Genomic DNA, 25847 nt, shown 5'->3' on the forward strand with positions numbered 1-25847 from the left:
AATTGAATTTAAATTATTTTTTTTGTATTTTCATTTCACTTTCTTTCCTTTTCTCTCCTCTTTCACTTTTTAAAATATTTTCCCTGCAAAAAACCCCCAAACATTTATTCATAATTTTTTCTTGTCAAATCAAAACCTTTGACCTTACAGTAGAATATAGAAGTAATTTAATTAATATTGTAAGTTTTCAGGCTGGATCAGCAGTGTGTCAGTCACTAAATGAGTCATTCATTTGATCAGAATATCAACACAGCAGGCCCCCTGGTTGTATTAGAACCATCTCCAATAGTAAAGGCTCCTTGTGGAGTCCTTGTGTTTTACGGCTGCGTTGGCCCTGATGTTGATATTTATGGCTGTCTGGCTGCTGGTGCTGACAGTCTCGTTTTCTGATGCTCCTGACGTTCTTGCACAGATGTGGCGTTGTTGTGTCTGCCCCGCTCAGCTCCTGGCTGCACCTGCAGCTGTTTGCCCAGCTTCTGCTCCTGTACCGAGAGAGGGCAGAGGAAACCTGCTCGCTGTGGGCAACAGGTTCAGGTAAAGCCTCCTGGAGGGGACGTAGAAAAACCCTGTAATGCTGGTGAAGAAATGCACAATTATCAGACATGATTCTGCTGATTTATTGTAATTTAGTGGCGACCTGACCTCTTCTCTTAATGTTTAATAACCCAGACTGGCTCTGAGCAGAATTCACATTGTAATTAACATTTAAATAGCCACGTATACCCAGCATGCATAAGGGACTAAGCAAAACCCCACTTAATATTAAAATGTTGCATTCTAATCTAGCTATTTCCACTGTTCCCACTTGGTGGTGCTGTAGATCCACAGTGTGCTCCCTTTAAATCAAACCTTGGACAACAAGGGAAACCACCTGAGCTCCACATGAAGGCTGCAGCTCTTGATTTCTCAGAAATACCCAAAAGACAAAAGGGATTAGCAGACATTTGGAAAAGTTGATTTGAATAAAGCTCACTTATAATTGGTGAAATTAAGCCCCTTTTTTCCAGACTGTTTAAGGCCTGGATCTATAACAGCACAGCAGTGTGTGTGGATATGCATGTGTGTGGAAACCTCACCTAGTGTATCCTCTGTGAATACTGTAATTTATAGAATTTGAAAGTGGGGATCAGAACATGGCTTTTTAATGAAAATAGGGATTAATTGCATTAAATCTTTCTCTGGTGAATATAGCTGTCTTTTGAGTTTTTTTGGGGGGGGGAGTAAAATACTGTCAAGCAGCTTTATAGACGTTCATTTGTCAGAACTGAACTTTTTCCACGTCGTCCTTGGTATAAAAATGACCAAAAAGGACTAAAATTAGTTTGGGGTCTCAGATCAGCAGTCAATTCTGGAAAGAGGCGAGAGAAGAGGAAGAGCAATGGAGAGGAAAAAAGGGGGTTGGATGGAGAATTTTTACTTTCAGCTTCACACACACACAAATTCAGTGGCAGCAGCAGCAGCAGCCTGCTGTGGAGTCTCTTGCTGAGTGGGGCTGAAGTCAGTGGAGCGAAGGATGAGGTGGAAGGAAAGAGGGGAGGACTGAGAAAAGAGGGAATGGAAAAAAGTGAGGAATACATATCAAATCTGAAGCGACATAACTGGACGAGCCACAGCTCACAACAAAATAACACGCTGATCTCCACCTCCTTTTTATCCCAGTACACCCCCCCCGTCTGCTTACAAGGGTTTTTTATATCTTCTCCACCTCATCCCTCGTCTACTTCATCTTCTTTCCTCTCCTCTCCAAAGTTTGCATGTATGAATTCTTCCATTCATGCATTTCTTCTCATCTTTAAGCTTTGGGGTGGTACTCCCCCCCTCACCCCAAACTCTCTCCTCCCCCTCCCTCCCTCCTTCCTCCTGCCTCTATTCCTACCGCAACACCCCCCCACCCTCTCCAGATCCACCTCTCCTCTCTGTCTAATAATAGCCTTAATGTGTTATGAGTATGCAGTCTGTCTTGCTCACAGCAGCTCTGCGCTCCCTCTCCGCTTCTCTCCCTCCACCTCTCTCCCCCTTTTTCCTCCCCCGCCACTGCTATGCTGTCTTTCTCGCCTCCCTTTCCAATTCCCCTCCTCACATTCCTCCCCCCCCCCCCCCCCCCCCCCCCCCCTCCATATGCTCTTTTGTCTTTTAGCTGTTGGTGTTATCTCACCCCATTTTGTTTCTTTTCCTCCCCATCCTGTCACCCACCTTCCCCCTCCCTCTCTCCCTCCTTCCTCTCTTCTCCGTGGTGTGAACATGTGGTCTTTTACCTCAACCCTCCCACTCTTTGGCATCTTTCTCATCCTTCCATCTTCTCCTCCTAGCTGTTTGCTCTCTTATTTACCTAGGCTTGCTCTTTTAGCCATGTGAATATGTGGTCACACACACACACACACACACACACACACACACACACACACACACACACACACACACACACCCCTCCCCTCCCTGTGCATCTCCCCTCCCCTTTTGTTCTTTTCTGCAGGAGTGTTTCTGCCTCTACCTTTTTTTCCTCCCCCTTTCTCACTGTCTCTCTTTCTCTCTCTCAAAACTTTGCAAGCTTGTCTCATTATATTTCTGTAGGTGCTACTTGTGTCCATGCATATATCTGCTGAGGTGCATTATTGTACAGAAGTGTGTATGTGTGTGTGTGTCTGTGTATGTGTGCGCACATCTAATTCACCTGTCTCCTGTTTGTGTTTTCAAATTGTTCTAGTCCGTCTTGTGCAAAACCTGCAAGCCCACACAGACGCACACGCACATGCTCACACACAGAGCTGTGTCTCCATGACTTCAGAGCACATTACACTGACTTACATTGATTTCCTGGAGACCTACCATCACCTTAATTTTCGGTCCAGACAGCATGAGTAATACCTGGGACACACACACACACACACATTGTGTGGTTAAATTCTCAGTGTCACTGTGGGAACGTCATTACTGCACCCAGGTAGAATATGAGGAGTGAGGCTGGTACATTTCACCATGTAAATTATTCCATGCCACCAAAACAGTATTTACTATAAGAGTAGTTTTGGCAACAATTTATTCAGACATTTTACAGATGCAGGTAAAATAACTTTACAATAGTAAAACTGAGATTTTTAACTTTCTAAAAATAAACATTAAAGTTGTTAACATTAGGGGATTTTGATTAAACCACAATACAATATATTTTCTGTTCGTAAAGCTTTTACAGTGTTTCAGTGTCTCTTCAGAGTTGATTGAGAAATCCCATCTACATTGAGATGGAGTTGATTGTCAATATTATAATGAAAGAGATGATCATGCCAATGAAAATGTGAGGTTTTGCCAACAGTTGGGTACAAAAAAAGGCGCTAGCTGGAAAATTGCAAATGGGTAAATACTAAAGATTTAGACCAAGGATCACAGGTTTTTAGAATGAAAAAATGATTAATTCTCTGCAGGATGTAGGCGAACAAGTTTCCTCGAGTGAAGACTTCATGACCATGACCTTGAAGGATTCGCCATCACGCTGCAAACCCCTGGTAAACCTCAAAAACAGCAAGACCACGCTGCAGTTCACTGCAACACAAAAAGAGCATGAAGGTCTATGGAGCGATGGAAGAAACATCAACCTCTGTCAAAATGATGGAAAGAGGAAATTGTGGAGAGAAAAAAACTAAACAAACTCAAGTCCCACAGCCACTTCTTCATGGATCGTTTCGTTATAAGCGTGTATAGCTGCTGGCAGAAACATCAGGATTAATGCAGTCGTGACAGAATGCTATGAAGGGGGGGGGGGGTCATACAGGAGCATTGTGGGAGGTCAGGTTCAGCCAAATGCATCAAAAACTCAGATGGCATTTCATGACTCAGCAGGATAATTATACTCAACACACGGCCAAAGCATCCAAAGGTATGATATTGGCTGAACTGAATCAATGACCCGATCTGAACCCGATTGAGCTGAATGCCTTGTGCTAAAGACCAGACTAAGAGCAGAGAAACCCAGAAAGTCACTGACTGTAAACCACAAAATATAGTAGAATATAATATAATGATTTGTGTTTGACTCCTCTATCCGTCTAATTAGTTTTCAGCGCCTTAACTTTGGACACTATTCGTTAAAAAAGGCCACATCTCTCTTTCTGTATTGATTTCACATTGAAGCAGAAACTTGCTAGTTTAGTGAATTATCTATTATTCAATCTCAAACTCAATGACAATAGATGCATGCAGGAGTGTGGATATACATAAACATTAAAATAGATAAAAACATGTGCCAATATCAATATGTATGTGTACACTCATTCCTATTCAGAAGAGAATTAGGGTGAGACAAGAAAAATGAAGAGAAAATTCAATTTTGCATAAACTTAAAATGTTAAGAATAAGCCAAACATTAAAGACAGCATAAGCATATATGCCATCCTCACTTATATCATTATATATATATAGTATATTTTTATTCTTACTTATAATACACTTTATAGTTTTACTTGTAATACACTTTATATTTACACATCATGTTTTTGTTTTCACTAATAATACATTTTATACTTTTATTTTCACTCATAATACACTATTCTTATCGGTGTTTTATTTTTTTATATTGATTTTATTCTTGATGTTTTGATTTTATTCTTGATGTTTTGATTTAATTTAATTCTTGATGTTCTGTTTTTATTAATTCTTGATGTTTTGATTTTATTAATTCTTGATGTTTTGATTTTATTAATTCTTAATGTTTTGATTTTATCAATTCTTGATGTTTTGATTTTATTAATTCTTGATATTTTGATTTTATTAATTCTTAATGTTTTGATTTTATTAATTCTTAATGTTTTGATTTGATTAATTCTTGATATTTTGATTTTATTAATTCTTAATGTTCTGATTTGATTAATTCTTGATGTTTTGATTTTATTAATTCTTAATGTTCTGATTTTATTAATTCTTGATGTTTTGACTGCACTCTCGTCATATTTACGTTATTTTCAACATTTCAACTTCATTCGTTTTTACATGAAGTAAAGTTTACTGAACTTCACTTTTCCAGCCAATGAGGTGCCTCACAGCTAACAGACTCCTCCTCCCCACGTGACCGACAGAGAATGGCCCCACGCGACCCACGCTCCCTCACACGCCCACCTGCTTGCACGCGGCGCACACCTGTGACGCACCGCGTCCCTGTCCTCGCCGAAATGTTTGTTCGTGTCTAAAAAGTTTGTCTCGGTAAAGTTTGTCCCTGAGGAAGACACATGTGTGGGTTTTGTCACAATGGAGCCGCAGGAGCGCGTGTTAACCGAACCAGGACCAGTTCAGGGCGAAGTTCGGGCGGAGCCGCTAGCTAACAACAACAACAACAACAACAACAACAAGGTAAGAGCTGCTTTGCTAATGTCGGTGCAAGTTGTCGTGGCTCAGTTTCGGGTTTCGTGTTAACGCTCATCAACGTGCTTGTGTAAAGGCTTCTCTTCATAGCATTGTCTTTGCTGGGCTTTATTTATTGGGAGTCGAGAGGCCATAAGATTATTTAGCTTTGGCTGCTGTTGTGAATTTGCCTTGCAATGCTTTCCACTGCACACAGGGGCAGTGTCGGGTAGAGATGGACAGAGATAGAGATAGACAGAGGTAGACAGAGATGGATAGATGTAGATAGATGTAGATAGATGTGTACTTTGTTGATCACGAATTGGAAAATGTTTGTGTTACAGCGAGAGAGAAGTAGCAATCAAACAGATATGAAGAATTAAAATAACTCCAAATAGAATGTGATAAACAACAATGTACTAAAAATACTGTGCGTACTCGCTAAGTGAATGATACACAGTAGTACTAGAATACACGGGATTATTAAATGTTATAGAACAACGAGCAAGCCTATAAACAAGAGACAAACTATGAATAATGAGAGATATGAATATAAATTCACAAGTGTGCTAAATATAACTTTATAAAGATGTATGCATGTATATAGTATACAGTATGACATTATTATAAGAAGGTATTTAAGTTATGGTGAGTAGTTGTAATATGGAAACAGTATTTACTTATTTAACTATTTATTTGACATTCTGAATGTTGCTGTAGAGGTAATGTCTTTCCTTGTTGATTCTTAATAGGATGGTTATTGGAGTGGTTGTCATCACTCCACAGTCTTTGCTGAAGTGACAGTTCACAGTAGATACTAGTGGCTAAATTTTGTTATAAACCCTGTTCAATTTCTTCTGTCGCTCTGTTCAGTTGGTTGTCTGAAATATAGCAAAACCTGTGACCTTGTGCGTACTGCATGCAATTATGATGTAGTGTAGTAGCAATAATCCAGTGCTCCCTGTAGGGGATTATGTTTAAGTCATCAGATCAGTGCTCCTCTCTTTTCTGTGCTTACTGCTGCACTGCTCACCTGAACGGTTTTACTGGTGGTTATGAAAACTCAGTCTCCCACCTGTATGGCTTTGAGCATCTGTCCGCAGGATGTAGTCTCTCAGTGGGGTAGGGATTGTTATCTCTAGTCTCCAAGACTTGCTGCGCTGTACTTGGTGTGTTCTTTCAGAAAGTAGCAAAGTCAGAGGGCAGACATCTGACTCAGCTAAAAGGGAAACCATCGCTTGTCTTCCTCCATACTTTTTGTCTATGTGCGTGAATGAACATGATGAAAGTTGTCTACGATGATCATGTCAACGAACTCATCAGCTTGGTGTGTTTACTCGAATCCTCCTGCAAGATTTGTTAATTGGTTGTTGTTTCCATTTAATTGGCAGAGGATGTATGTGTGCTTAGTCCATATGAATGTAAATAAAGACGTTGTGTCTCCACTTCCTCCCACTATCCAGAAATAGAGCCGAAACATCCTGGATATGAACGCCACCATTTTGCAAGTGCTGATGACGCCAGAGTGAAGTGGAGAGGTCCTGCTGATACACACATTCTACCAAATCGTAAGTCAATCTCAGCTGTCAATCATTATACCTCAAGCCATTTTTATAACATCACTTAACTAATTAAAATCAAACTTGGTTGAAAAATTAGCATTTGGACAAACATCAATGTGATGAGAACTATTTATATAGTCAACTAGTCAAAGTTTTAGATTCTCTTTTGCCTGTCATGTAGATACAGAGTTAAAACACTTATTCTGTGGTGGGGTCTGTCAGGAGACATTGTCCTGTGTATTTTGTAAGTCTGAATTGGTAAAGTAGCTGCTGGTTATCAACATGTCTGTTTAAATTAATGTTAGGGAGCAGCACTTTGTAGAAGCAGGCAATAAGCAGTAAAAGTTAATCCGTGTTTACTTGGTTGTTAATCAGGGATAGTTGGCACAGAAATACAGACAGATCCAGCAAAAACAGCCAAAGGGCAAAGGTAGGCAGTTAATAAAGAGGCAAAGGGTGTGAAGGAAAAACAGGGGAAGGACTGGAGCTATGAGGATTAGGTAACATAAACAACCTGGAGCTGGAGACAGTAACTGCACATGTTAGAAAGCCAGACCTAAGTTGTGTTGAACATGGGACAAGTCAACGTTGTTCAGCTTTGCTATAAAAGGAGATGTTCCTGTTTGCCAGTCTGCCGCTGTAAAAGACTTACCTATTTAGCTCTTTTTTGTAAAATCACATTTGCAAAGAAAGATGGAGTGCTACTGCTTGTCCATTTATAGCGTATCAATATTTTAGCACCTGCAAAGGCCATAACTGACTGCCTGCTATTGAGCTGATTTAGAAGCAGGCCCAGTACATGGGCACATTTTTAAATCTCTGAAGTGTTAAATATTCTTAAACACTCACTGCTACACACACAAATGTGTATATATATATATATATTTATAACAAATTTTGGATTTTATTTTTTGGAACTTTGTTTGTCCATCGATTTAGAGATGTCAAACAGGAAACTAATTCAAGCAGGATCCCTGTCTCTCTCTTGCTGATTGATAAATAAGACATGTTAAGCCTGGGGAGCATGAAATGCTGCAAAGTATTGATTTGAGTCAGAGTGAATGCCTAATTGGACACTGGGCAGATTATATGCTCCTTTGTATTTGCAGTGTTTGCGTTGCTGTGTGATATCCACTAACGTGAGTTTAGTCACTGTTCTTATAGAACTTTCCAGGTATGGGGACTGACAGTATTAAGCACATTGAACAACTCTAACATGGCATCATTGTCTGATGTAGTAAGGGTCAGGGATGAAACCATTACATTTTAGTGCCGATCTGGATCAGTATCCAGGATTGTCTGTTAAATCGGGTTTGGCTGTTCAATATGAATATTCAATGATTAGTTCCTTTTTTTCATCAAGACCATTTGAACTTCTATTTGAAGGCTTTGGTTGTACATGCAGCAACATTCTTGTAATATAGTTAACAAGCCAAGGCACGAGCGCAGGAGTTTCAGCAGCCTAAGCACGAAAAGATGGACTCAAGCTGAATCACATTTGTGCAAAAGTAAACCTGAGTGCAGTTTTGAGCAAAATCTGACCATGAAATGAATAAATAATGCCCCCTGAATACTCTTGAATAAACATAGGAAATAAACTCTATAGTTGTCTTTTCTGCCTTTTTAAATCAAGGACAGATATTCTTCCAAAAGGAAGAAATATGATACAAAGATATTGCCATACAGAGGCACAGACGTTTGTTCAGTCAAATTGTCTGTAGTGGTTTGAATCTGTTGTTCTATATTGGTTCTTACATTTTAGGATAATGGCACTGATAATAGCTACACATTTGTAGTTTGTAACTGTGTGTATTGCATTGATTTGTGTTGCTGTTTGAGGAAAGGTCACACATTTTTTTTTTAACAGCCATCTGATGTCTTGTTATCAGGATCTAATCTGTTGTTATTTAAGTCCACCTGTTAACTCTGTGATTACGGCATCTATATTTTTAATGCATGTACAGAATCCTTGAGTAAACTAAAAGAGAAGTATGAATATGTCAGTTTGTGTAAGTGCTGTTGTGAGTCAGGTGTCAGACTTCAGCAGCCTTCCCACTGGCATAACAAAGCACAATGGGGTCAAGTCAGCCAAGGATACTTGGATAGTGGATTTAGAAAAATGCTTTGTGAGAATAAAGTTGAGCAAAGCTGAATATTTGTTTTTTCTTTTCTCCAGTCCAGACCTTTTTAGTTTTTCCCCAGGTCAGACTTGTTGAAGGTTTAACTACAGTGGCTGAGAGAGCTCACGGTGCTGCAACGTATGTAAATAAACAAAACACAAGCAAATTAATTAACTATTTGTACCAGTGTAACAAATACTCACAATTCAACCTCAAAGACAAAGATGTTGCAAATACTTTGTGGTCTACACATCCATCTTATACTTTTCTTTTGCATTTGTGTTTGCATTTGTTACACAAGCAACTGGAAGGATGTTTACTGCATTTGCATGGGCTGCAATAATCTGACAATTGACCTAAATGTACTTTGTCATTTGTTAACACTTGGACCGATGTGTCTTCAAGCAGTTGTTAACTTTTGTATGTCGATGTTGCAAAATGCTTTGAAAACTCGTCATGTTTTTGTAATTTAGACGTATACATATCTACATAATGTGACTAATTCGAAAAAATCAGTAAATGCTTTTTACATGGCAGTATCCTTTTCAGACTGTGGTCCTAATCAGGTTAATATCAGAATATTGGTGTCCATGTAAATGTGTCTAAAATATGACTGTAAGTTCTTTGGAGAAGCATTTATTTCTTACAGATTTTTGTAATTAAAACCTAAACAATATTCTTTTTGTGATGGGTTTGACACTTTGTAATTCACACTTAAAGGCATTCGTGTTCACACAGACAGAGGCGCCCTGCCTGTTCTTTTTAAAAAGCACAGCGGCACACAGCAAATAAGGTCTTTAAATTCAGCGAAACAATTTATTGGACAGTCGGCGCCACCTCTAAATTAGTCAGGCCCATGTTTTGTGTCGCGATCTATCAGAAATGTGTAGCTGCCGGCAGCATAGTGACATTTCACTGGGACAGAGAGCAGCATATTTAAATATGGCTGAAAATGATTCCATCCATGTGCAGTCGTGATGTGTTTTTAAGTCCTTGTGCTCTTCTGTGTGTTGTTTTCATTTTTTGAGATCCCAGTTTGACTGACACAGATTATGTCTGTTCTCTGTGTAATTCATGCAAATGTGAAGTCACATTATAAACAAGATGGTGAGCAATAATGGTACAATGTACTGATGGAAAACATTATTACAGACTTGTACAGCCTGTGTGAGAGGCGATTACATTTCTGTACAGAATCTAATGATCTGGTATAAGAGCAGTAGCTGTGGCTCAGTTGGTAGAAGGGTCGTCCATTAACCAGAAAGCCAGAGGTTTGATCCCAGTCTCCCCCATTCTGCATTCTGATACTTGTGAAAAATACTGAACCCCAAATTGCCCCTGACAGTTGTACCAGCAGTGTATGAATGATGTGTAAGAAAGTTCTGCACATAGATGCACTGTATGAATGTGAAGCAGATATTATTTCTCAGGCAAGGAAATGTACGGCAAGTGGATGTGGTCCACTTTAATTCATGAATGTTGGAGAAGAGACTAGAATGTGTGCATTACTTCTGTTGATAACTTGTTTTACATGTTTTTATTGCTGTTTGTCTGATTGTCAGCAGTTTACACAAAAAGCTACTGAGCCAAGTTTATTGACACTTGGTGCAAGGGTGGGGTGTGGGCAAAGGAGGAATGGAATTGACTAAGTTCTACATTGCAAGACAGAGTGTGTTTTTTGACATTTCATTTGCATGGCTCTTGATTAAAAAATGAATTTAGGGAACAGTTTGGCCTTGGTGGAGGTACAGTATGTGCTTTTCTTAGTGCCATTGTCCTTTTGCAGTGTTCATAACAATATTGATCGATTTGAGGTTCGGATAAGTTTAACTTGTTTAGGTGTGAGGAAAGATTATTCTCTGCTTTAAAACATGTTGTTCTTTTATGTTAGAAGACCTTTGTTGTCATGATTACATGAATAAACCTGCAGATAGGGCTGTGAAAAAGTCACGGTTGAAAGAAACAATTACGATTATTGGCTTCAAATGGGAAATGAACAGCACTCGTGTTTTGTAGACCTGTCCTCCCTAAACCTCCTGCTCTTTACGCTACGTTACCTGATTTCCTTTATTGTCAACATAATTGCTACAGTCATTAGAGGTTACCTGACAATAAAACATAGGTCGTAATAATCAGCCTCCTCTTTAGTGGAGGGATTGTAGATGGTAATCAATCACAAATAGCAGATTATTCTTTATGAAGGCATTGCTTCCAGCACATGGTCTGACAGCTGCTACAGTCCAACAGCTAAGCCTGCTGTATTAATTGCTTTGATTATACAGTACAGCTGATCATAATGATGGCTGAAACATTTCCACGTCACAGCTCAGAAGAGTAGTTGATCTAGTCTGACTCAAACCTCTGATGTTTTTGGAAGGGTTAGAAATCCTCTGTAGCGTGGCATGAATATCAGTCTCGCTTTATCCTCTGTGAAAATGTCAGAACAAGAACAGCAATACCAAACACCGTTTAACGTCTGCGTATTTCATCTTAACTTACTTTTTCAGAGCAGATAAATCATTTTAAATTCTGTCTTCCCTGCTCAACAGTATTGCATCACTCTCAGCTCAGCGAAGCAGATGTCAGGAGAAAAACAACATTGGTTGTGTTTTGGGTCCAGAGTAATGGAAATCAGTCTTAGATTAATTTCCATTTATGAGCTTGAAATATGTGTGCACATTCATCACATTTACATTTGCTAATGGTGCCAATCAGATGCTGCCCTCGTGCATATTCACATTTATTTTATGCTCTGAAATTGATGCAAATGTTCCAAGTGTAAGAGAAATCTGCATTTCTGTTGCTGCTGTTCCTTTTGGGAACTCTGCATTGCATAATACTCATATGAAAAATATACATGCAAATGTAGTATTGGTAAAACTTTGCTTTTTTGTTTAATAACAAATGCCTTCATGTTTCCTCTCTCCTTCGTTAATATCATGTTACCTCGATGTTCAAATCCAGTTGAATGGACCAACCCTTCTTAAATCATTTACCTTACCTTGAACACAACTGACACCGCTGCATCTTAATGTGCTCCTCGAGATATTTCGTGGAGTAACACCTGCTGGAGCAGTGTGTGTTGAAGCAGAGCCTCGCAGGGGAAAAAAGATGAATGGAAAGTGATTAAAAAGCAGAGAGGTGAGCAGGGAGACAAAGATTGATAACGAGCAAGGTGACAAGGTGACAAACTGAGAGTATGTGAGTGTGAGAGAAGAAAACATGTGTCACCTTCGCTTTTCAGAGGAGTTCCCTACAGCCGCAGAGGAATAGAAATACGCCAGATGTAAGCACTTCTAAGACTCAGACTCAAGGATTGTTGTTGCCTTTGTTTTGACATTGGATGTGTGAAGAGAAAATTAGATGTTGGTCGTAGATAAAGTGAGTTTGGAGCCAAAGTTGCACCCCTCATTCTGTGTGTAAACTGTGCATGGCTCGGCCTGATTCAGTATGACACTTTTTCATCATCTCCCTCTCCTGCTCCTCCTTTTCTCGCCTGTATGCTGCAGCTTTGCCTCCTTCACTCCCCATTTTCATTCCTCAACAGTACCGACCCTCCCACACTCTCTGTATTTGCAATTGAAAACACCTCTGTGAAGTAGTGCACAAACTGTAAAGGAGACAGTGTGGATATTCATCCACTTTATTGTTTTCAAAAATATGTACAGGTAACAAGGGAGAGGAAGTGGTACGTTTGAACAATTTTTCTTGTTTGGAAAGCTTAGTTACCCTGACGTCAGGTTGAGATAAAAACAGACTATTTAAAACAGTGTCTGTGAAATAGGCATCACTATTTGTTTAATCAGATTACTTCTAGATGTGCAACTGAAGAGATTTTGATGGTGAAAATACTTGACAGACAATATCAGTTGCTGTCACATCTTCCCCCATCACTCCTGTTATATGCTGCTCTCAGTGTTTGCCTTCTTCTATACTACTAATTTCATTATTCATAGTTTTCATCAAAATTAATCACAATACGACCTCAGCCTCTCCTGCAAATATTTGTTTTTCTCACAACTTTTTCCATTCATTTGATTCATTTCTTCTTCTAAGCGCGCTTCTCCTTTATTCCCCAAGATGAAAAATGATAAATAAAGACTATATTTCATCAGTATTCAACAAAGTATTATGACGGCATATTAGGGCCATTGTTGGTTTCGAAAAATAGATAACATGAAGATGCAACAGGCAGTGATCAAGGAAATAATTATTACTCAGAAAAGACGACAAATCCCATTAGAACTGCCAGCGAAACGAATTCTAGTTCCTCATGCACAAAATCTCTTAATTTTGTGACCTAAATCAGGGTTTTTTCTCACAACGCAATCTCAGATTTTTTTTTTTGTTCATTTATGTCTTTGTTATCGGAATGTCAGAGCTTTTTTTCTGCCATATCTGCTTCTCTCCCGACTCTGTGAATTCCTTTCATTTTTTACCTGCAATGGCCTGAACAGGCCTACAGATATTTGTAAAATATATTAGGTCCTGAATATGGTGCGCTTCTGTTTGTGTATGCACGTCCAAATGGGACCATGCAACATTTATGTTGTCATTATAGTTGGTTTCATTATGTACATACAAATATTACTGTAACTATAATGTCTCTGAGAAAATGTTAGCTTTGCATGTGATTACAAAGTAACCATAGGTGGCACATGTTTTTTGAGGTAGACATCGTGTGTGTATTTGTGTGTGTGTGTGTGTGCATGTGCATGTGTATGTTACACGATGTGTTTGCATGGGCTTTGTGAGCACTAACCAAGCGGAAATGACAGTAATTAAATAAATGAGCTACATCTGTACCTGAGGGGGAGAGACAACACACACATAGACAAATACACACATACACACACAGACAGAGCCTCTTCTGTTTTAGAGAGGGAGGATACACAAAGACAAGAGGATGATTTTCAGGGAAGACAATGAGAAGGGTAAAGGTGTAGAGAGAGAGAGAGGGAGGTGGGGAGAAACCAATTTTATTGCACAGATTTAAACCAACAAAAATGCATAATGTTTTTATATTTTCAAATTCACTATGTCCTCCCCTCCTATCCTCTCCTCTCGAGGGCGGCCTGTAGGCTCTGTAACCTAGAGGGAGTCACCCCTCCCTGGGCAGAAAAAGCCGATGGTCGGATTCAGGCCATCCTGATTCATTTGAAATCTTAACAGCTTTACATGACCTAGAAAAAATATTGTCAAATGGAAAAAATTCCTCCTATAGTAATTTTTATGTCTCCTGACAGGTCAGTGCATGGACTCAAGTGGAGACATCAGCACTGGGATGCAAAAATAATCTCTTTTTAATGTTAAATCAAGCGGACACTTCAGGTTACACCATGCTGCTTCAAAGGCTGGTGGTGAAAGTTCAGCTCTTACTTTGCTTTTGATAAGCTGCACTGCTGATACAGTTGAGATTAAACCCCTTTTATCACCCACTCATAATAATTAAAAGTTTCAAAAGTTTTTTTTTTACACAGAAAATAAGAAACTAGCATGCTGTTACACAAAAAATCCCTTAGTATCTGCAGATGGTGCAACATGGTAAAATGCACAAAAGAATTTTTATCATTTTCAATCATTTGCACAGACTGTATCTGTGCTTCAGATTACGTTTTGCAGCTCCAGAGCTGAATGCTGAGCTTCTGCAGTTTTTCTTACGCATCTTCGTTGCTGATACATTTGAGATTACAACAAAAACACTCAATGAATAATTGACCTTGCAGCAATATTCAGTCACGATGGTGCAACATAGAGTAACAATGACTGGGTGGAATGACTTCACCTCCCTGTTACAGCTGTAATGAGCGTAAATGAGTGTTCACTTAACCAGTGGTGCAGTCAAAGTCACTTTGTACCCTACAACAGATGTGGATGTGACAGACAGCGATGCTATGGAACTGAAGTTTATTGGAATAAGATGGGTTTGTGCATGAAGTATAGTTCATCTGCAGTTGATCAATTAAATTGAATTAAAATGTCACTTTAGGGCGGTATTGCCTAAATTGATTGTCTTTTGGCCAATGTTCTCTAAATGCTGTTGTCAGTTGCTGAATGATTATCAGTTATCTGTTAACTGAATATCAGCAGAGAGAGAGAGAGAGGCTCATTGTGGACTTACAGGTAGATGGAGGGGGCATCACTCCAAGATCAGAGCACTGGCTGACATCTTGGAGCAGTGAGTGTCACACCCATGAGAGCGCAGCCTTATGTCTATGGTCACATGGCTCAAGGAGGCAATGAGGATCATTCTGATTGAACTGACAGCACCTGTAGGAACATCCCTTGGAGAGGAAGCTCCATCTAGTGCCAGGACAAAGGGTGGCAGGCCTGGCTATTTCAGTTGAGGATGGCTGCATGGGTTTTAGGTGTTGTCTATGTGGAAGATGTTTACAGTCTTGGGAGTAGCAGGGAGGGAGAGAAATGTGGACAGCTGCTCGCAGGTTGCAGGAGGCAGCAGAAAGAGCCTCTTTCTGGCTCTGGAACAGGTGGGAGGAGTTGAGTTGGAAGCTACGAGAAGATTGGCAGTGACTGGCCATCATTGCAAATCCACCAGCTGGACGACGATGTTGTTCAGAGTTGAAACGTCCAAGGAAAGTTGGATCCCAGCTTGAAAATCTTCTGGTTGAAAGCGTCAGTCAAAGGGAAGGTGTTTGTATCTCATAGAAAACATTAACACTGCACCTGTCCTCTCCTCTATATGCAACTGTCCCACATGTGTGTTTGTTTATGTGAACAACTCTGTGTCTGTTTGTGTGTGAAGCAGTTCATAGTTAGAAGGCTGGCGTGAAGCCTCATGGCGAGTGGTATAGACTCCAAAGAAAACACACATGAAGAGGTACAACATACTGCATACACACACACACATTTTTCTTGTTGGGACGAATAGATGCAGTAGATGTGATGCCAGACGCATACATGCCAAATAAAAAGCAAAACACACAGCTACTCCCAGCTCACACAAGCAGAACACAAGTAAACACAGTCTTGTTATGGCATTGTTGAGAGACATACAGCAAGAGCAACACACACCAGCATAGATCACTTGACATCAAAAAACACAACACACACTTCATCAGCACTGAAATCCACACACGCACACACACAACACCAGGAGCAGCCTTACTCTATGTTATGTGTTGGATTTGACCCGGCAGCTGAAACATATTGAACATTTTTAAAATTTATTTTGAGACTGTACTCCTCAGTACGCTGCCTTGGATTCCATCAGTGCCATGTTAGCTTGTGTTGCACAGCTTGTGAAGATAAATGTTAAATATTTCATGTGTTTTGAGTTTCATCTCTTACATAGGTATTTATGGTAGTTTTAGTGGATATACATATGAACATAGTGTATATTTATTCAGCAGTAGAAAAGGTAGTTAAGAGACATTTTACGATTCTGAAATATAACGTAATTTCCTGGAAACACAGTTGTTTCCTGTTTCTGCTTGAATTGTGCTATTTATCCCAACACTGTGGCAGTTAGAGTTCTATAAAGTTCTGTTGTCTCTAATCACTAGATGCTGGTGACTAGAAAACTAAAGTAACAGGGAACACTCGTCTCTTTTCTTTAAAATACAATGTTCATGTCATGGCGGTTAATTTCACTTCACTACAACATTACAGTTATTTTCACCTTATAATTTCTGTGTAGTTTATCATTTTTAGTTTTCAGTTAATCAATTGAATTTAATCCACAAAATGACAAAAAGATGAGAAATTCAAGGTCCCAGAGGCCAAGGTGACATCTTAAGATCTTTAGTTGAAAAATTTAATGAACAGAGAGAATGTGTTTCCTGAATGATTTGAATTGTTTAGTTGCTGGACTAATTGATTACTCGCCTAGGTTTTCATCTCTGTTCATTTGTCTGTTTGTTAGGGTGAATTTAGGCAAGACTATGCAAAAGTTAGTGGACAGATTACCACAAAACTTGGTGCAAAGATGTGGTATGAGTCTGGGAGGGACCCATTAAATATTGGTGCAGATGCAGTTGAGGTGGGAGGGTCACTACAATTTTTAATGATAGAAAAATGCTCTGATATCAGGATCGTAGGGACAATTTTACAATGAGAGAATGTGCATTTATCTCTGTGACAACAATTTGGTTGAGGAAGAAGTAACTTTGCATGTGATAGAGAAGGATAAAAACAAGGTGAAAATTAAAACTTCTCAATCTGAAAATCTAAAGACGTTAACATAAAAAACATTGTTGAACTGAGGGACAACTCTGAAAGGAAGACATTACTGAATCCTCTTTCCTTTTCTTTCAAGTGTTTCTACACCCAAATGATCTCTCCTCCTCTGAAGTGCAATCTTATCTGATCAATGAAATGTGACCCTCTGTCTTCAGTGGACTGACTCTGACTCTTTAAATTGTTTTTGTGGGTGAGACTCACTTATAACTACATGTAAACCTGCTCCAAGGTCATAAGACAATCATATGTACACCAAACCTTTATTTTCTATTTAAAAAAGAACAAACATTGAACCGAGGACACCTGGGTAAACCTCTCTCTATCGACCCAGCCCGACCTGTCCTCACTCAAATTATTTTGCCATCTACCTCTATATTAATCTTGCTGTCTTTCCTATCTCTCCTCATCGTCTCACTCTATCCAACTGTCGCCTCTGTCGTCTCTCTTGATCCATCAGTCTGTCAACCCTTCCTCTTCTGCATCTCTGTTTTTGTTCATCAGTCGCTCTCTCTCTCTTCGGGGGACACAAGCCCAGTCAAATCAATCACATCACACCATCCGTGTCCCCCTCGCAACACACAGATATCTCTCTCTCCCCTCCTCCTTGTACACCTCTGGCTTTATAGACAGGACCATCCATCAGTCTCTTTCTTTCTCCCACACTTTCACACAGACCTCTGTTTTGACATGAAAAGGTGTTCCGCACTGCATCTGTCCACTCGTCTCTTGTATCTGTCTTTTGCATCATGTACTTCTCTTTTTTCCCCTCTCGTTTTCCTTCTCTCCATCAATCTATCCATCCATCTGTCTCTGTCTGTCTCAATCCAAACACATCCCTCTCCGCTGTTTGTGTTTCCAAGACGATGCAGTGATACAGTTCTGTTCCATCACTGTTGTCGTGCCTGGCAACGCTCTGCTGCTTCATTACCACAGCAACAGTAAACTGTCCCCTTTCATTACTGTGCTTATTAATGCCACATGCACATAAGTGCGTGCACACACACATACATGCTGAACTAAAATGGCAAGAACAATATGTGTTTTAAGGCATGCACACAAACACAGTATTGGTTTCTTGCAGCTTAAGAGATTAGTTCATTGGATGCTCACACAGAAACAAAACAGGCTTCGACTGAAGTAAAAATATTTAACTTGGTCTGTAATAGCCTGCTGTATTTGAAGCATTCAAAAATACTGCACTACACGCACTGCTGGATTCAACTTAACCACATTAAGTGCGCTTCAGTGCCTGGCCAGGGCCTCAACAAACGAACAATGCATGCACTGCCCAGTAACTGAACTAAAGCTTAGCTCTCTGCCTCCTTACCACAAGCTGTAGCAGTGCCATCAGGACAGATAAAACACATGAGATACAACATTTTGTTCTGCACGTTGTTAATCAAGAAAAGTCACTTGTCACTAGTTTACTCCACGTCGATGACAACTATGACTGAAGGCATTTTGAGGTTGTCACGAGTGTTGAATTTGAAATCACTCAAATGCTTTGACGAAATCTCAAATATGGCGCAATTGCCCATTTGGACTCGAGGATGAACTGAACTGAAAGGTCAAAGTCACAGTGACTTCACAAAACTTCATAGACTAATTATGATGGCATTTCACTTAAATGTCTAAATGGATAAAATTAAGTGATCCAAAAGGTCATATTCACTGTGACATAATGTTTTGCAAAATCGCTTTTCTGGGAAATACTCATGCTGATGCTCATGCTGATGCTGTCAGTTTTTCCAAAAATCAAGTTTTAATGAATTTGACATGCATTGAATATGTTTTAATATAACCCCACCCCCCCCTTTTGCACATCCATACAAGGTTGAACTCTTGCTGCTGCTCTGTTCATCTGTGTTGCCTCCGCGCCTGCTGCCAAAACCTGAGCCCACATTTGTTATAAGGTGGTTTCATGGTACAAAGACGACAAACAGCCTCACCTTTGGTCGTTACTCTGTCATCTACAATGTAGAACACAAAATACTATGAAAATACTTGCCCAGTACGGTAGCTGCTAGCATTCACTGGCGTACTCCATTGATAGGTCAAGAGGGCATGTAATAGGTTAAACTGTTGAGTGCCCTCTGCTGGATCAGGAGACGAACTGCTTCAGACGGTCTGATGCTTGTCTATGTTGTGTATTTTTAATTTGTGATCACAACAGGTGGAATATAAACTTCCCCACATGTTCGAATGAATGTTTGAATTTGGCATAAAAAGCGACAGCCCTATCACCTTGATACTGGTGTTTGTGGATCTTTTCTGTGCTTGAAGGTGTGTGTGTGTATGTGTGTGAAGCATCCACGTTTTAGAATTTGTAGTTTCCTCTGCAACATCCATTGTGAAGTTTTATGTGAAATGTCTCACAAGATTTCAGGTGTATTTGATTTTTAGTTTTTGTGTATTTGCAATGACTCTGCTTTTTCAAATGATCTAAATGGAAAAAAAATCACTAATAAGTGATTCAAGCAATGTTGCCTTGAACAGAGAATGTGTTTTTCACAAGAGGTCTTTCAGGTTGTCTATTAAATTGATGATAACACTCTTACAAAACTCAGTGATCAAGTCAGTTGTCACTTTTTCCCTTTTTGCTTGGCTGGGCAGTATGAGCCCTGCCAACAGAAATTGGCTGAAAACTGAAGCAACTGTGATTACAGGTGTCAAACTACCTCAGATAGCTGACAACTTTACAAGCAGGCAGTCAGGACAGCCAAGGCTGCCTTAATTTACCCACCTCTGCCTGTATCTCATTTATGAGGGGTTAGAATAATGCCCCTTAAGGCTTAGTTTGGAAAATGCCAGGTCCAACAAAAGGGCAAAAACAAGGGGAAGGCTATTTTAGACATGGAGAATACAGGCAAGCGACAAATGAAAGGAGTTGAGGAATATATTGAATCCACATGCATCCTCACAAGCTGTGAGGGTCCACTGAATAGCTTTAGTTTAAAAATGAATTGAGTCATACGCTGTGGCCTTCACATTCACCATATCCCACTCAGATCGAAAAGGATAATAAGCAACATATAAGACAGAGCTCTTCACCACCATTATCAACACTAAATGACAAAATATGTTTTGGAAGAATAGCTTCCATGCCACAGCTCGAAAACCACTAACATTGAGTCTGTGCCTGTTTAATTTGTAGGGCTGAAGGGCAAAATTTAATTGAGGTCCAGAAACACAAGTAGAGCAGATTATATATAGATTTTTAGTTAGTAAGTTGTATAGTTTTTTTTTATTTGTTCGTACTTAACAAAAAATATTTATTCAGATGAGTGACATAGCATGGAAATATTATCATATTTGATAACTGATTAGATTTCAGTGATAGAAGGTCAAAGTTCACGGTGACCTCATGAGTCTGGAAAAATGTATGTATAATGAAACTGCACTGGTTAGTGGCGGCATCCAACCACATCGAATTTAACAATAAAACCTCATTTGAATTTCTAAATATAAGCCCCACAGCTACACAAGTGGGTGTGAAGTGGTGAAATGAGTGCGTCTCATGACAGTTTCAAAGTCACAAAGTTGTAGGCATTATGTGCAGTAGATGTTTACTCTGGGCTTCATTTTAATGTGAGATGCTTTTATTCTGTCTGAGCTTTATTTATTAAAGATAGCTAAATAAAAGTACATGCCAAGGCACATGTGACTATTGCTGAGCTTTTGTTTCAGAACCATGGACAGTGAACTTTACAGGTAGGTCTGGTGCTGTCCACGGTTCTGAAACTGAGTAAAGCAGAGGAGATAAGTAGACACCTGGAGCGTGTGGCAGTGTGTTGTGCGGTTTCTTAGCCTGTTTGCTTTTCAAATTTATAAATAGAATGAGAATAGTCCCTCAATAGAGTGATCCACAGAAAGAAGGGAAGTGACTGGCAGCACACAGAAGATTATTTTCGCCTGCCCCTGCTGAATTTAAGTGACTATTGGAAAGGTCTGATTATTAAATTTAAATAAATCATACTTTGTTTGTGATTACTTTTTTTTTTTTTTTTTTACTTTGAAACTCCTAGCATCTAGGCATTGCCCGATTCAGGCACTGTGGGTTCTCTGATGTGTTCTGTGACTTTTTCTCTCCAGTGACCCCTGGCCCTTTCTTTGTTCTGGGACCTGAAGCTCTGCTTTTAAAGCTTTTTGAACTAAAATCAGTCGACAAGTCCCTTCATGTGAACAAGGAGGCGAGAGTAGCTCTGCTCTGATGGCAGGGGATCTAAGTCCTGGCCTCAGCACTAGCAGCTCTCCTGCTGTTACAACTGCACTCCCCAAAAGCATATAGGAGAACAGGCTTTGACCCATCTTAGCTGTCAGAGAATCTCCTCCTGGCTCGACAATCTTGTAGCTCTCAGACTGTGATCAAACTGTCCAATTTTTATCTGTAAAGAACAACAAGCAAAAACATGCACATCATACAAGCTGCTCAAACAGGCCCTGACACAATGCAGAATAGCATGTGGTTAATGATTCACCAATTTTTAAATTTTTTTTTAAAGGTGACAGGCAGAAATAAATGTTTGGATGTTGTAATCATTTATCCGACCCCGATCCATAGAAAAACATTATGCCAGTGCATGACATGTGAGACTGTCAAGATAAGACATGATCCTTTCTGGAATAAAGCAAGATAGATAAATGATACTGACACAGGTTAATTTTTTGCTGATCTATTTTAAAAACATCTTTCTTTTTTAACAGAGATTAGTAACCACTTAGAAAAGGGGGAACTAGCCAACAGCAACAATATGGTTAAATGAATCTGAGACCCACTGCAGGGCGACAGACTTTCCAGATCACCAGTTTAAGAATCTGGGTCATGGGCTTAAACTATTTAAGTACCCATGTCCAGAAAACTCCCTGACTGAAGCTTTAATAGAAGCTTTAGTATCACTTCCACCCCACTGGCTGACTGGGCCTTCATGCCTGCATCCATTCTAACTGGATGTATTCTGCTCCACTGGATTGCCACATTGAGATACATCTAATATGGCTGTTGCATGGTTCCACTTCGGATTTCAGGAGGTTTATCTCTCATTCTTCTCCTCGCTCGGTGGTTGACGAGGGCCTCATGTGATGTTTGTTTTCCAGCTGGGTGTAATTCAACATCGATAGCAATTATTTGCGCTCTGCTGATCTTCTCTGGCATGGGGAAGCCAATGGGATAACCCCTCTCATGTGGTTCTTCTGGCAGGCAAACCTCATCTCCAAATTTTATTTTTTTCAAAGTTTGTGCACAAAACCCCAAAAAGTGCCAATGGAAGATTAGTCCCAGTCCCCAAGTAAATCCAGTTAAAATGAAGAAATGTTTTTAAGCCATGTTGTGTTAAGTATTCCTAGGGCAGTGTAACGCATGGCGGACTGCAAGTTTGTGGGCTAGTTGGCTAAAAAGATGAGATTTATTTTAGATATGCCTAAACTGCTTGACGAATGGCCTCTGCCTGTTGCCAAAGTAAATTATGAGAGTGCTAGAAGAAGAAACAACAAATTGTACAGTACAGTGCCTTCCTACTTTGACTTTCAGTCAACAAAAGTTTTCTGCTGAGAAGATGACATTTACTGCTGCACTGCTTTATTCCTGTCAGTTTTGAAAAACATTCAAGTTGAAAGTTCAAATGAAAATGAAATATTGTCATCACAGAATTATGTCTCAGGCATAAGGCACACAGCTACATTATACTGTATATTCATGAATAACATTTCTTATCCTATAAAAACTCATTTTCTTAAAGGACTGTTTTTTGGAACGCTTGCTTGCTGAAACACACACACACACGCCTTTGTTAGATGTTTGGTTGTTCTGTTACATTCAAATTGACATCTGGCTATAGGATGGCATTTCCGGACAGCCTCTCCTGTCTCTCTATCCACTTTGTAATTTCACTCTCTGACACACACACACGCACGCACGCACGCACGCACGCACGCACACACACATACACGCACACACATACACGCACGCACACACACACACACACACACACACACACACACACACACACTTTCTAATCACCTCTCCTCTTTGTGCAGTCTAAAGATGTGGTCAAAATCTTACACAACTGGACTGTGTATGTTCAATGTGGAAAATGTAGGACGTTTTTAAAAATCCTGTGGAATTGCAATGTGTTAATTAGCATATTCATGACATAATTGCATCTTATTTGCATTCTGCCTCATGTCAGTGGGTTTTTAGCAGTTTTTTCTGGTTGCCAAGAGAGGAGGAGAGAAGCCAAATTTCTCATAAAGCTAAACATTTTTAATGGAACAAATGTTTGAATATTTGATTTCATTCCATAGAGCATTCAGTGTATATATCTGGTGCACAAAAGTAGAACGTGGACAGCATTAGGCATGACCTAAAAGGAATTTAGTGGTGGTAATAGTGGGTTAGATACTTCCTAAACTGCTGGTTTGCTGCCTGTTGTTGTCTGAAATGTTAGCTGATATGGTTAAAAATGTTGTTGGCCATTCAAATTACTGCATCACTGCATTTAATATGTTGTTATTATATAAACATTTTTCCTGCCTCCCTGTTTATATTAGTATAATGGCACTATGGTGGTTTTGTTTGTGCATTGCAGCTAAGCTATTGCATATCTGAGGCTGCTGATTATGTTGATTATAGATAGAGCTGTTACTAATAGCAAAATTGTTTGGTTTATTTTTCAGAACCACACACGCACAAACACATTCAAGCTATGGTAAGCAAAGTAGAAATTAAATAATAAAAAATATAAATAGTGGGTGTATAGAGAGATGAACCCAGATTAAAGACTGTCTTTCATGAGTGATGCAGAGATAATTAAAAACAAAGATCAAGTAAGAAACTTGTTTTTCCTGTTACAGAATCTGTTTTTATCAGACACTAATATGTCGGCTACAGAATGTCAAAAGGTTTTGCTTTACACTCACTGATATGAGAGGTTTGTCTGTAGCTTTGATGACAGACTTTACTAAATTCCAGAGACAAAGAGAAAAATACTAGTGTCTGTGAGACAGAAATCGCACCTCAATATTTTGGTAGATATCAGCCCTGTATGTTTTGTTTTGGGTAAGTGCCAGACTCCCCGAGGTACATGAGCAATCAAAAACGAACATGGCAACACAACACTGCTTCAATATTGATGCTGTTTCCTACAGGCCTTCTTGATTTAATACAATCTTTTGAATGGATTTACCACTGAATTGAAATGTAATCCTCTAAAATGTAGAGGCTCCCTAAATATTGAGGCAAATCGAGATGGCGTGGCATTTGGGTGTCGGCTTTAAAGCACCACAGTCAGATAAAATAGGGGTATGAAAACCGTCTTCATTGTCTCTGTCTGTGGTTTAGTGGTTTGAGGATCTGCTTTGTTGACTTTGAGAGCAATTATTTCAGAATATGTTAGATTACACAAGGTGGCTCATGTGCCACTTTGTAAATGCCTTTGAATTCAGCCTTTACTCTTTCAGACATAGGTGTTCAATAGTTATTCATGTTTGGTTTTTATGACCCCATTCTGTGCTTTAAGGATTGTACTGCAAATTGTCTTGTTTTGGTGCTTTCAGCAGTTGGATTTCATGAACTTAGATTAGTCTTTGGTTCGAGAGTGGTCAATATACCAGAGAGAATCCTGAATAGATGCTGTGATTGGTTAATCATTTCTAATAAACAATACCTTTCACTCCTCCCACGGGTGGAGGTTGGATAGATATTTTTTATGCTTTTGTATGTCACTGAATATATGTTTCATAAATTGTAAGCCTTAAGAGGGTTATGTAAAATGCTTAGGTTGTGTGCAGGCCATCATTTTCAAGGAAAGAGTTCTTCAGATGTTAAGATGTTGTTTTAAATCCAAAGGCATTAGAGTGAGCTGCAATAATCACTCCTATACACATTGAAAATATCAACGTCATCTGCAAACAGCCAAGATACCACTGTATTATCTCTCTGCACAGAGGCTCAGTCTTCCCACAGTATCCTGCTCTCTTTTTGGTCTTTGATGCATATAAATTTGCATTCTTAAAATAAAAACCCCCATATGTTTAATATTTACATAAGTGTCCAATCGGTTTGGATTTTTGCAGATGACAATATTAATCTGAAATGATAACGATTTAATTTATACTAGAACATTTTTTAAATGAGGCTTGATATTTTACAATTTATATATCTTTTCAACTTAGAATATAAACATGAATGCAAATCTTTTCTCCATTGGTAATACTGTAAAATAAAAGTTTGGGTCAATATTAACCTCGACTTTAGTGGTCCTTCAGTGGGAAATTCTTATATCTGCATCAGGATAATACACTCCAGTTGTGCAATTCAGGAAGTTAAGTAAGCCTTTAAAGGTGAGGAAACAAGGCACCAACTCTGATCTGCTGTTGTTGCATCACTACAGGACACTTTTTATTCTTAAAAGAAACTCTGGAGGTAAATGGTTGAAAAACAGAATGGAGTACACACACGAGAATAACACACTTCATTAGCAGAACTGTATTCAGAAATTATACCTTTCAGAGCAGAAAACACTTAAGGTTTTATCAGCCTGTTGAGACCTTGAATGTTTTCACTGCATAAAATATGTCAAAGGTCATCTCGCCATAAAGGAAGTGGATATTTTGACCCTTATTTGTTCTTAAATCTTATGCA

The 25847-nt window shown here is 39.3% G+C and overlaps 1 long non-coding RNA gene across 1 annotated transcript in view; it reads left to right on the forward strand.

Moving 5' to 3' along the window:
• Positions 1 to 5071: 5071 nt before the first annotated feature.
• Positions 5072 to 25847, forward strand: part of LOC138406315 (uncharacterized) — a 34697-nt gene continuing 13921 nt past the window's right edge. Inside the window, exons 1-2 of the long non-coding RNA XR_011239801.1 lie at positions 5072 to 5337; positions 6792 to 6896. This is a non-coding gene — a long non-coding RNA (uncharacterized lncRNA). The remainder of the gene's footprint in view (positions 5338 to 6791; positions 6897 to 25847) is intronic.

The sequence above is a fragment of the Paralichthys olivaceus genome, chromosome 22, assembly GCF_024713975.1.
Source record: "Paralichthys olivaceus isolate ysfri-2021 chromosome 22, ASM2471397v2, whole genome shotgun sequence".
In the NCBI taxonomy this organism is placed as follows: Eukaryota; Metazoa; Chordata; class Actinopteri; order Pleuronectiformes; family Paralichthyidae; genus Paralichthys; species Paralichthys olivaceus.